This window comes from Coenobita brevimanus, chromosome 50 (genome assembly GCF_032717465.1).
Source record: "Coenobita brevimanus isolate Jiangsu-jjx chromosome 50, ASM3271746v2, whole genome shotgun sequence".
In the NCBI taxonomy this organism is placed as follows: Eukaryota; Metazoa; Arthropoda; class Malacostraca; order Decapoda; family Coenobitidae; genus Coenobita; species Coenobita brevimanus.
This window is the reverse complement of record NC_137003.1, coordinates 8228596-8243054: the sequence shown is the minus strand read 5'-3', so window position 1 is coordinate 8243054 and position 14459 is coordinate 8228596.

The following is a 14459-nucleotide window of genomic DNA, read 5'->3' as shown; positions in this document are numbered from 1 at the left end:
CAACATCAAGTCTGCGCTGTACAACTGGGCTAGTGCATGGAAGGAAGTCCCTGTGAAAACTCTTGAAAATGGTTGGTCTCGTCTGCTTCTCGGAACAGATGTGGAGTACGATTTCCTAGGGTTTGACGTGGATGACTTCCATGCACGGCTACGTACGCACGGCGACGATGTTGATGTGGACGATGTTCGTGAGTGGTTGGATCGACGACGAGGGCGATCCTGGGTATCAGACGTTGTCTGATATCGAGATCGCGTCTTCGGTTGCTGGTGTCAGTCCCGAACTTGAAGATTCCGACGACGAAGGCGATGATGATGCAGACTCCGCCCAGCAGGACACTACTCCAGCCATCCCCAAGCTGAGCGCACTCCGGGAACATCTAGAGTTCGTCCTAGACTACCTGGAACACCCGGACTGCGACAGGGAGATGGGGCCCTTGGGACTCGTGGAGGAAGTGCGTGCTTTCCGGCAGCGCATCATCAATCGCCAGAATCGTCGGTCCTTGCGTCAGTCAACGATTGACAGTTTTTTCAGGCCCGTGACCCCGCTGTGCCAAGCCCTGGTTCCACTCCGTTGCCTCCCCAAGACAGGCCCTCATGCTCCGAGCCACAGCCCAGCACATCAGCTACAGTGGAGTCACCGCTCGACGTGAGTTTGCGGCTGTCTTCAGAGTCTTCTGTAGTCGGTACGCCATCACCACTACCCACCGATGCACCCCTTGGACGCCTGCCAGTGATACTCTCGGGCTCTGACAGTGAATAAACAGCAAGAACTTCTCCACTAGACCACACGGGAATTTTGAGTGTTGTGCAGTGAAAAAAACGGTGTGTTGTGTTAAGGTTTTCAAGTTGGGAGAAAAGACTAAGTAGAAAAGAAATTTAACGTAACTAACCTTCTTTGTTTTGGCTTTGGAAACTTAAAAAAACTTGGGAAAAGTTAATGTGCAACACTTAAATTTAATGGAACATTATTTGGACTAAAGTGAACACTGTGAAAAGAACGGACTTCTGTGTGTTAGTGACTAAGTTCAGTGCAAGACTTCAGGAAGAGTGTAGTGCAAGTGCTTCAGGAAATCGTTCTTACTGTCAGAGTCCGAGAGGAGGCGGTTATTCATCGAGGTGGCCAGGGACTTGCTGTAAGTAGCCAAAATGTTTCATGTTGTACTATTTTCCATACTATATTTACCAGAATGTTTCATATTGTATTTTTTCCCATACTATACTTACCAGAAAGTGTCATACTGTACTTCTTTCCATACTAAACTTACCTCATGCATGTGCAGTAGGAATGTGTTTTTCAGAGTTCGGTTAGGTTCGGTTAGGTTAGGTTCGGTTAGAGTCCATAAGTACCAGAATGTTTATTAATGTATGAACATACTTCTAAACCCACATTTTATGTGTCTATTGCATTTATTTCAGTCATTTATGTGCCTTATTGGTGTGATTTGGGTGTTAAATAGGTGCTATGCATGTCCGGAGGGAGTTGTATAGGTGTTTCTCTGTGTTAGGGTCCGTAAGTACAAGTCCATAAGCTGGGGCCCAATATCCGGACAAAACCAATATCCGAACCTACCGATGGCTCTATTGATCCGGATATTGGAGTGATTACTGTAATAACAACAACAATAATAATAATCATTTCATTTTTAAAGGCTCCAACATGCTTGCATGAGTCGGCCTTGGTCACCTAATGGCGGCTCTCCATGCTGCACGATCTATTGCAGCCTCCCTGTTCAGTCCCTTAACCCTAAGGTCACACTTAATGACCTCGTCCCATGTCTTTCTCGGTCTACCCCTCATAAACCCACCCCCAGTATTAACACTTCTCACCTTCCTCACCCAATTATCATCCCCCATCCTCTCCACATGCCCAAACCATCTCAATTTACCTCTGCTCATCACAACACCAATACATTCCAGTCCCATCCTACCTCTCAACTCTTCCATCGTAAACCCAGCCCCCTCAGACCTTGCACACAGGGACGCACTACACATCCACCTAATCATTGTCATTTCTGTACGTCTAAGCCTGCGAATATCCTCCTCCTTTACTGCTCAGGTCTCACTACCATACAGCATGACACTCCTAACACATGCTGCATACAAAGACCTCTTAGCACGTAGGGAGAGTCCTCTCAATGTCATGAGAGGCAAGAGCTCCCTGAACTTCTTCCAACCACTTCTCACCCTAGCCACAGAACTAGCTCCAGCCCTACCTCCAGCACACAACATGTTTCCGAAATAACAAAACTCTTCCACACACTCAAGAGATTCACCAGCAAGATCAATCCTTTCATGCCTCACAATCTCCATCTGCTCTCACCGACACGCCATACACATAAAATCAGCAGTATCTCACAGTATACCTCTGACAGCACTACATCTCTTGCACCCCCATTTATCACAAACACCGCACAAGATGGAATTACTTCCCACGCCCTCGTGTCAAACTGCACATGGCCACTCTCCCTCGTCTTTGACAGTACCGCCACCAACCCTAGATATCATCACTTTTGTTTTATCTGCAGTTACCCTTAAGCCCTTGTGCCCCATACCATCCCTCCACTTCCTAAATCTTTCCTCCGCTTCCCTTAAATTCTCTCCAATCAACACCAAATCATTGGCATGCAACATCTCCCACAGGAATCTGCTTTTGAAGTCATGTGAGAGGGCTTCAAGTACCATGATAAACAACATAGGACTCAAAACTGACCCCTGATGCACACCAACATTCACAGAAAACTCATCACTAAAATCTCCATTCACTCTTACCTGGGTGCTACCTGGGTGCGAGCACCCACATACATAGCCATAACCACCCTAACCAGCCACTCCTCCTAGTCAAGCCTTCTCATTGCCCACTTCACCACCTCTCTAGGGACTCTGTCAAAGGCCTTTTCCAAATCAACAAAAACAAAATACAGATCCCTTTTCTTACCAATATATTTTTCTTGAAGCTGTTAACAATGAATATGGCATCAGTGGTCCCCCTACCTGGCATAAACCCAAAATGCATCTTATCAACATTCACTCTCTAATCATACCTTCTAAGACTCTCTCCATTACCTTCATTATCTGATCTAAAAGCTTTATACCTCTATAATTTCCTATTTCCAGGTCATCACCCTTCCCTTTATACACATTTACAATTACACTCTTCAGCCAATCATCTGGGACAACACCATCCATCCATCATCCAATCCTACATTGCCCCATGAGGAGCGTAGGAGCCCGGGGCTAGGCAGTTGGTCTCGACATTTAAGATGAGAGTGACCAGCCTCACTCATCCCTGAGTGGCATTCACTCATAAATAATCATATTTGTCAGGTCAGTGACTAACCGCACCCCTCTATCTCCTGAGGCCATCAACATTTCGGCAGTCAACCCAGACACACCTGCTGCCTTCCCCACCTTCATCCTGCCTATTGCCTCACTCACAGTAGCAGCATCAATCAAAGGCCAAGGGCCAAACACTGGATCTGCTGGCTCCAAACCTTCCCTGTCCCAGTCAAACTCCTCATTCAACAACCGGTTATAATGCTCTCTCCATGCATCTTTAACATCCCCACTGTTCACCACTACCCTTCCTTCATCATTCTTCACACACTGCTCACCTATAATATCCCGATTATCTCTTCATCTAATCACTTCATCATCTTAAATATCATATTTTTCCTTTCCACACTATTTAGGTTATCAAACAAAAGTCTCGGTGACTCAGACTTTGCCCTGTATACCTCTCTTCTAGCCCTACGCTTGGCAGCCAAGTATTCCTCCTTGCTACAATAATCATCATCATCATCCGGGCAGAGTGAGGAGTAGCAATGTCCAGACAGCCCAAATTTGCCCAATCCAATGGGCCACGCTTCCATTCGCTCACCATTCAAGCCCCCAGAATCCTGGCTCTGTATGATACGCCAAAAACACTGACCATGTTCTGTAGCTTCACATAAACGTATCCGAGAGTCAATAATAATAATAGTAATAATAATAATAATAAAAATGCAGTACCCCAGTCTGCAGTCCACATACAGTATACGCTGGCTACAGTTTACATATTGAAGGGACAAAAAAAATGTCACCATATGCTGAATTAATCTGCCTTCCAATACAAAGAATTACAGAAATCTGCCTCTATCACACTCCAGGGGTTGTTGCTGTTGATCAACCCTTGTCTGTCTAGATGAGCAGACCCATCAACTGCAGGGAAGCAACTGCCCTTCCCATGCACTGAGTCTGTATTCCCTTGCGGCTGACAGCGGGGAATAGTGTAAAAGTTTAGTTCCTGGATGGATGTCACATTTGGGTAATTCCACGAAGATGTCAACCTTTTGTGTCAAAATCGGAATTGCTTAAAAGTATATAAATAATACATCATTTTAAAGCTTAATCATTGAATTTTATGAATCTGAAGAGAAAGAGAGCCTAAACTGTCAACTTGGGGAGCTGCATAAAAAACTGTCACGTTATGTCACCAAAGAAAAACCAGTGCTGAATACCGCAACTTTCATAACATCATTGACCAGAGTATGTTACTGTTTGGAATGCTGACACTGTGTTTTACTGAAAATGTGTCTATTTGAGTTGTGATTGACACTACAGTTGTTTACATATACTGTATGTTGTGGTCAGAATGTAGCATGACCTTTAAATGGAAGTATTTCAGGAGTAACGTGTCATGTTTTTTCCCCATTTTTCCCATACACAACTAACAAACTGGAGAATATCAACATAACTTTATATTATAAACAGGCTTCCCAAGGCCTTAATAATGTAACGCTGGGATACTTTGAAATAAACCCTGGTAAGCCATATGGTTTGTCACACACGTTACATGCCCACTGTGAGGAACGTTACCAGAAAATGATGTAAAGTTTCTCACGCACACCTTTGAACCAAAAATCAAAGTACCTGCACTGAAGTCCAATGATAAAACCCCTGTGTTTGTAATTTAGTATGATATCTTTAAGTTTTTATTCTTTCCAAACAGTAAATTGATTTTGCCTGGTACCTGGTGAGTGTGCTTTACCATCATGTCTCCAATGACTCCAGCTGATTATTTGAATTCTGCTGGTATTCATTTTACACATGTATCATTGTGGACTGATGGGGCAGCTGCCCACTTCAAGAATAGGTATTCTATGGCAGCTCTAACCTCTTACAAAGCCATCCACAACTGCACTGCTAAATGGAACTTTCAAGAAAGTTATCATGGCAAGGGCCCTCATGATAGGATTGGGCCTTTACTAAAACGGAATGTCTACAAGCGAGTTTTGCAAGGTCGCTGTACAGTAAGGTCTGCTGTAGAATTTTATGAGGAGGCTGAACAAATAACAGATAAAACTGAACTAATATATGTGTCTACTGAACATAAAAACACTGAGAAGTCAAGATATGTACAGATCTGGAAAAACTGTAAGGCAGCAAAATCCATTCAGCAGTGCAGGTCAGTAAAACCTCTTGGCCACTGTAAAGTAGCATTGTATCATTTGACTGCAGACCAATCACCTTTTAAGCAGTGCTAACTTCAGGAGACTGGCTATGACCCACAATCTGACTCCAGTACTAGCCGTGATAGGGAAGGTACATCATCTCTTGCAGAAATGTCAGAGTCATTCATGTCCCAGCCTGAGCCACAGAGTACTACTGATATTGAGGCAACACAAAAACCATCCCCAGGTAACTATGTACTAGTTCATTACACTACCAAGAAGCTGTCGAAGTATTATGCTGCAGTGGTAGAATCAGTTCCGGAGCCAGGCATGTTTGAAGTTAATTATTTAAGAAAGAGAGGCACTGACAAAATGGGTGGTAGTCAGTTTCATTTTCCTGACAACCTGGACAGAGACGAGATCTCAGAGGATATGGTTGTGCAGGTATTGCCAACTCCTCATGTGTCAAGAATGACACGCACATTCAAAGGGGTGAACTTTCCTTCCTCAATTAATTAGTCTAAAAGGATGAATTTTCCATCTTCGATGAGCAAGTAGTTGATCTTTGTCTTGTTTATATCGCTCTTGCAATATACAGGTAAGCTTATCATGTAACTTTCACATCTCTTACTGGCTGTAGGGTTACCTACATGTTATAAGGTAATTTCTGTTCATAATATTCAAAATTACGTTGTTCTTTTCCGCTGCATCACCCCCAACCCTGGTTTACAAGAATCATGTTTTGGTTAATTTATCGTGTTTCACATTAATACATGACTTACATTGTTTTGTGATACAATTACTGTAACCTTCATAAAAGATGATTTTGTAATTATATGAGAAATATAAATCGCACAAGTAACGTTTCTCACTTTTCCTGTTACGTGTCTCACGGTCACATTTTCCTTAACAGTAGCAAAATTCTTAGGGGAAACAGAATTTGCTGGCTATGATTATGATCCTCATACACTGACATATGACTGATATAAAGCACTTCTTGACCTAACCAGTAAAATCACAGAGTTATTGAAAATACTCACGCAAAGTAAAAGGTGGGGTAGCATCGCGGTAACGTTTCTCACGCCACTTTTAAAAATTTATATAAAATCAGAATAAAAACATATGAATAATCTGAACATGCCATAATGTACTGTGAGGTGTTGGTAGTATACCCTGCAAACAGCATTTATTTATAATGCCTACATAATACAAGTGAGAGTAGATCAGTAACTTATCTCTGAATATAACGTTTCTCACGATGGAATGACCCATTTACATCTCTCCACTCAGTTAACAGGGGCACCATAGTTGGCTCCACTTCACCTCATAAAATGGTTCACCTCACAAAAATGGTTACCACTCACAGGTGTAAGTGTGTTCCTGGGTTACAGAAGTGAAATCAAAAGTACATTCAAGTCCCTTCCTACTCTCAACTCTTCCATTGTAAACCTAGCCCTCCCAGGTGTAGCATTCAAGAACACACAACACATCCATCTAATCACTGTCCTCTGTATGTGTGAGCCAATGAATATCCTCTTCTTTTACTGCCCATGTCTCACTACCATCCAGCATTACACTCCTAACACATGTCCAAGATGAATATAATTTCCTGACCAACACATATACAACATAAGGTCCAATACTTAGACTTCCTTTACTTAGCCTAAGGTGCCTTCATGTGGTGGCACTGATGTGTGTGAGTGGTGGAGCTGCCCAGGTATTTAAACATCCCTCAACACCTTCCCTATCTCTGCATGGAGGATGATGGAAAAAAAAAAAAAAATGTTCATCCTTGGTTTGTATAAATCCACTGTGTATATTAAAATAAAAAAAAGAACTGACGCTAAAGAGGGATGCCTTCACCTGGTGACACTAATATACAACCTCCCTCAACCCACAATTTCAAATAAGGAGGATGGTGGAGAGGATGGAGAGTGAGAGGCTAATGAAGATAATGTATGTGAGTGAGGTGGAGGGGAGGAGAGGGAGGGGGAGGCCAAGGATGAGATGGAGGAATGAAGTGGAGAGGTACAGTATATGAGAGAGAGGGGTGTGAGCTGGGACCAGGGCAGTGAAATGGCGGGGGACAGGGCAACATGGAGGCGATTTGCTTGTGGACAACCCTTATGGGATTAAGGCGTCTGGTAACAGATACACAGAGAGATAAGATGGTGGACTGCAGGAGAAGAGCAACATCAGCCTGCAGTCCACTATATTTCATAATCTACCTTTTGATTCACTTTCATCGCTCCACCCACAGATAAACAAACCAAGATACATGAAAGCAACAAAACCACACGTGCCCTATGGTAACATGCCACACATACCTTCACTATAAGCATGCGCACACACACACACACACACACACACACACACACACACACAAAGATTCATATCCTGATGGGCCTGAAGCAATAACAAGAACAAAGAGGCATCACATTCACACACTTACCACATTCTACAGGCAGGTGTTGGGGTTAACGTCCATTACAGTTTCAAGTTAGCTGGGGATTCCTCTTCTTCTTTCCGCCTCTCTCTAGGCAGCTTCCACGGGTGACAATAAACTCACGCACCTGAAAAATATATTTACACAATTAGTCCTTTCCTTCTGAACCTTAAGTTTACCTGGTAAGAAACGTATCTGGTGGCATCAAGAACAATATCATTTGGGGACAACAACAGGGTGACATGGAGGCAATTTGTTTGTGGCCACCCCTGGAGGCATCTGGCAATAGATTAATACTTTTTTTTTTTTTTTTTAATGCACAGAAGGAACACAAGGCTACAAGCCCACAAGATTGTTCCCTCCAAGAAAAATTAAAAACACGATAACAGAAGCCATATTCAAGACCCAATCATTTCAAGATGCCTGGACACACTGTATTTAAAACACTAAAGATCACAGACAGTAGGAAATACAAAGACAGTTCCAGAGTTGACCTGTTGCATACATGAAGTACTGAATGTAATGGTTAACTCTTGCATTTGAGAGTTTACATATTACAGAGTGAAAAAAAAAATGTCACCATAGACTGAATTAATGTGTATTTCAAAACAAATAATGGAATCAGACTTAACAACATTCAGGAACAGACTCAGCACTCTTTCTCTCTCTCTCTCTCTCTCTCTCTCACACACACACACACACACAAAAGGGGGCGATGCCTGGTAGATTTACCCCTTAATACACTTAAAGCATCATACTGGCAAGTGCAAGTGCAATAAGATTGTGTCATATCATATTGTTTATAAAGGCTCCAACCTGATTGCATATATTCGCCTTGGTCACCTAATGGCAACTCTCCACATTACTTGATCTCTGGCAGCCTCCCTATTCTGTCCCATATCCCTGAGGTCACACTCTATAACCTCGTCCCAGGTCTTTTTCAGTCTGCCTCTCACAACCCTACCTGACATTCATACTTCTCACTTTCCCCACCCAATTGCCATCCTCCATCCTCCCCACATGCCCAAACCATCTCAATCAACCCCTCCTTATCACAACACTAATACATTTCGGTCCCATCCTTCCTCTCAACTCTACCCTCAACGTTCACACCTCTCACCCTCCACACCCAGGGTTTTTTTTTTTTTTTTTTTTTTTTTTTGTCCGACTCTGGGCAAAGGCTTCAGGGCCTATATCTCAGGGGCAGTAGCCTATCCCAAGGCCCAGTAGTCCTCCTACACCTCCACATGTCACCACTACAGCGCTAACACCCACTGTCCACACTAAATACATGCTAGGGCTGTCTCATACAGGTCTGGTGTATTGGTATAAGCGGGGGTATTTTTACGACATGTCAGCGGGTCATCTGGTAGATCAGGAAAGTCTGCCTTTTTATGAAATTCAAATCCTTAAACTGTTCCCTGCCCCAGCCGGAATTCGAACCTGGGTCCATCAGGACTGCAGGCCGCCTCTCTACCGATTCAGCCACATGCCCAAACCGTCTCAAGCTACCCCTCCTCATCACAACACCAATACACTCCAGTTCCATCCTTCCTCTCAACTCTTCATCAACATCTCTCACCATACCAGTTGTCATCTTCCATCCTCTCCACATGCCCAAACCATCTCAATCTATCAATCCTCATCACAATAATGTTTTCATGTACATTTTTATACCCTAACTCCTGTTGCAACAATAATCAACTTACATGATGAAACTAAAAAATCCCTAATTATGTATGACATGGTGTGCATACAAAGACAGAAAAACAAAAGATCACTTCTATATTTTTACCTTAGAAAGTGCAGAACTAACCATCTACATGATATCTCCTTGCTGGGTATAATTAAGTCAACTACTGAGGGTGTGTTTATACTTCAAGATTACTTTTCTCATTTATTATTACCCTTAAAATTTGCACACACACACAGGTTCATTTGTGCAACATTGGGGGGTTACAGTAGTCCTTGGCTTTAACTCATCTGATGTCTGTCTATCTGTTGCAAGAAGCCTTAATCCCATTAGGGGTGACCACAAACAAATCTTCATATTGCCCTGTCCTCTGCTATTTCACTGACCTCCCTGCAACTCAACATCCGCTCTCCGATCTCTCTCCACTCCATCTCATCCTTGGTCTCCCCCTCCACCTGACTCAAACAGATCTCCATGTTGCCCTGTCCTCTTCTACTTGGTTTACCCTTCTCTAACTCACACTCCTCTGTCTCATACATCTCGCCACTCCATCCCTCCATCTCATTCTTGGTCTCCCCTTCTACCTCGAAATGAACGGATCTTGAATTTGGCTCTCTTTTGTATTGTTTTTGTTTCTTTCTTGGAAGGAACATTAATGTGGGCTCAGACTGTGGTTCCTTCTTCCTCGCATTTAAAAAAAATCAGACTCTTACACACTCTTTCAGCCAGTCTAACTTTCATACACTCTACTAGCCATCCATCCACTTGGCCAAACCACATCAAAGTACTTCTCTAAACACTTTCAATCACAAAAGATTTCACATGAGCTAAGGGGTCTTTGTATGCAACATGTGCTACGAGTGTAATGCTATATGGTAGTGAGACCTGTGCAGCAAAGGAAGAGGATATTCACAGGCTTAAATGTACAGAAATGGCAATGATTAGGTGGATGTGCAGTGCATCCCTGAGTGCAAGGCCTGGGGTAGCTAGGTTTATGACAGAAGAGTTGAGGTGGGGTGGGACTGGAGTGTACTGGTGTTGTGATGAGAAGAGGTAGATTGAGGTGGTTTGGGCAAGTGGAGAGGATGGGGGATGATAACTGGGTGCAGAAAGTGAGAAGAGTTAATTCTAGGGGTGGGTTTGCAAGGGGTACTGCAAAAAGGACCAGGGACAAGGTCATTAAGTGTGACCTCAGGGTTAAGGGACTGAACAGGGAGGCTGCCAAAGATTGAGCAGCATGGAGAGCCACCATTAGGTGACCAAAGCTGACACATGCACGTTGGAGCCTTCAAAAACGAAACTAGTCACACCAGGTACTGACCAGAATTTTCGGCCATGTACCTGCACAAACAGTTTGGTTTCTAAGGGTGCTGTTTACCCCTCCATAAATATAAGTTTTTTTGCTTTCGTTTTATAATCCTGACAGTCTGTTTATATGTGACAGTATGGTGCAGAGACCAAGGATGAGGTGGAGGGATGGAGTTGAGTGATATACGAGGGAGGGGGGAGTGAGTTGAGGGGAGGGCAGTAAAATGGTGGGTGACAGAGCAACTTGGAGGCGTTTTGTCTGTGGCCACCCTTTGCGGGATTAGGGCGTCAGGCTATAGATAGATAGATAGATAGATAGATGGTGCAGCGCAGATGATCTGCCACACAACACACCCAAGGCAATAACCCTACATGGAGTTTACTGATGACTGACACTGTGTAGGCAGAGATGATGGAGAATATGAGATAGTAGAAGGTCAAAAGGAATAGGGAAGTGAGCTTAGAAAGACAAAGAGAGAGAGAAAAAGACAAGTAGATAGATAAACAGATAGAGATAGAGAGAAAGAGGGAGAAACTTTATTACAGTACAATGATCCCTACTCTATCATATGGAAGTGAAGCTTAGCCTTACCTTATGACACCCTATGGAGATCTCAGCCACTAAGCCTCAGTTACGCAGTGCTGTGGCATCAATATATTCTTGCAAATACCCTAGCCTGTCGCAGTATACGGCAAGAGGTGATGTGTCTCCCATCTTTCGCAGGAAGGCGTCTGATTTCGGCTTGAAGGCTTCTACGGTGCAGGTTAACACGTTTGTGAAATATCCTTTGACGTGGCAGGATCTTCCCCTCTTGCTACGGAACTTTTATTCAAGCTTGGGTAGTACCAGACTCCTCCACAGGGTCAACATGCTGGTCTCATCCCTGGTGAAAGGACACAGTGCCTCGGGGACGTGTTGAGGACCTGCGGAAGGTCGCCTTACCTGCTGCGAACACAGAGGATGTAAAGTCCATCATGCGATCATGTATGGGTCCTCCAGGCGGAGGCCCAATGTTATCAAGGGTCGCCATAAAGGAGGACCAGGACCCTCGTGTGAGGATCCAATGTGGATGAGGTGGAGCAGAGCAGGATGGGGAGAGATTGGGGACATCTAGGATAACTGGAAGGTGGTCAGACCCCAAATATGGGCCAGTCCAGATGGTTGAGCCTCCAAAAAAAAAATCCCCCAAATATAGATCAAGTGTGGAGGGTAGGCCTGAGTGCGGGTCAATACGGGTCTGTAGCCCCAATGGGGTGAGCAGGGTGAAGCGATCACTTTCTAGCAGAAACCGGAAGAGGGAAGTTCCTGACCTATTTCCAGAACCTCGGGTCAGGAAAGGATCCCAATCGGGGTGTCTGGCGTTAAAATCACCCAAGAGGAGGCATGGTGAAGGGAGCTGGTCTTGATAGGCCTGGAGTTCTTCTAGGCCTATGTCCTTGCATGGGTTGTAGCAAACCGCCACAGTGATCCATCCCTGCACGAGGGATAGGCAGACCGCAAGAACGTCCAACACCCCTCGAGGGGGGCGGGTCAATGGCAGAACCGAGCTAGGCACATCCTCCCTGACTGCGACAGCTAGACCTCCTCCAACACCCTGACGATCAGCTCGATATACAGTAAAACCCCTGAGCGATAGATGGAGATGTGGAGCTAACCAAGTCTCACATAGATCAATAACATCTGGAACGAGGTCTGCTAATGTGTGTTTGAAATCGGATGTTTTCCGAGGGAGAGATCTGGCATTCCAGAGGAAGAATCTACGTAGAGGTAAAGGAGCCATCACTGAGGGGAGAGTAGAGAGAGGAACTGGGGCAGGAGGCTGACACATATGTCTATAAAGGACTGTCCATTTTTGTACATGGACAGGGCTGTAAGCAGAAGGTCCACAAAGGACCCTGTAGAATGGGCACCTGTGGGGTTGGCATAAGGGGAAGCATGGGAGGTTGCCCTTGGTACAGGCTGACGTGGAGAGGCAGGAGATTCACCAGGTGTGGAGCCCATCTCAGGAAATCTAGGGGAGGTGGCGTAAGATGTGTTTGGATCTGAGGCGGGAGTTGTGGCCATTCAAGGGGTGGAACTGGCTGACATTACACCAGGCTGGGTGGAAGGAGCTACTGATTCTTGTGCAGCATGTGGGAAAGAGGTCCAATTTGGGTGGGGACGCTGTCGACAGGGCTTGGGTGGAGGGAGAGGGTGGAGCAGCACTGCTGACTGGGAGGTTGGTTGGGAGGACACGGCAACTGTTCGCTCCACTTCACTTGATTCAGTTGGAGATTCACCACCAGATGTTTCAGGAAGATCTTCCAATGCTGAAAAGCGGTTGCTAACCACTGTTGCGTATGTTAGACCCTCCTGAATAGGCCGGGAAGTCCGACTGGGAGCAATATATATTGTCGAGGGGTTGGAGCTGGGAGGAATACGGCCGGATGGATTAAGGGCACGCAAACGGGTGTTGACATCCGACAGGGCTGACGGGTCAGCCCTAGAAGCGTCATGGATGGCAAGTGCCTGCTGGTAGACTGGGCACATGCGGGAGACAACTTGGTGTGCGCCACCGCAGAAGAAGCAGTAGGGGTCATTAGTGCATTGACTACCCGATGGGGATTTGCATGGATGGAACCTGCTGCAACGAGAGCAACGAACTTTATTTTTACATGATATTGTGCCGTGTCCAAATCGATGGCACCTCAGGATGGGAAAAGTGTAAGTCCCTACAGAGTAACATAAGTGGCCAAATATTACCTGCTCCGGCAGGGGGCCCCTGAATTTGAGCCATACCACCCTGGCTGCCACTGCTGCCTCACCACCAGGAGGGCGGACCATAAGGCGGGTGACTTCCTCTAGCTGGGAGGAACAGTTGCCAAGGCAGCGAAGATTACTAACAAATTCCCCCTCCGTGACATCAGGAGCAACAGGCCCTATTTTCCCATATGAGAACTCGCCACTGGAAGGTGAGCGAGCCAACCAACACCTTACTGGCCAGTCCCCCAGCTGGGTGAGGGCCTCTGGTGGTACAGTCATTTTGGCCACATCATCTGCAAAAACACAGAACCTAATAGCTGCTCCTTTACCTAAAACTCTAAGTGATCACTCTATACAGTACTTACCCCATGAAGATTTGTTGATGGCAACCGACAACCTGCGGGGTTTCAAAAATACAGGGGTGTTGTCAGCCGACCTTGCTATGTACCAGTAAACGAGGCTCCTTGGTTCACTGGAGACATCACCAACTGGGGCGGAAGGCCGTATCCACTTTTCCGGGGCACCTCCCTCGTCACTAGTGGCGGTGGCCGTCTTCACCCTCTTACCAGGGGCAACGACTTCTGCAGCAGCAGGAGCGAGGTCCATATAGACGTCCTGTGTGGCGAGGCCGGTCATGGAAGACTCCATGCCTGGCCGTTACACTCACTGTTAAAACACTGGAACACTGTGGTGTTACTGCGATATGCCCAAAATAAGCTGGGTGTGACTGTACGGCTGAGATGGATTAACACCCGAGAGTAAAACGGTCGACAACACGGCCGGGAGGAACACGTCCGACAACGACCGGGTCTAGGCAGCGTCTTTCATCGAAAATATCTG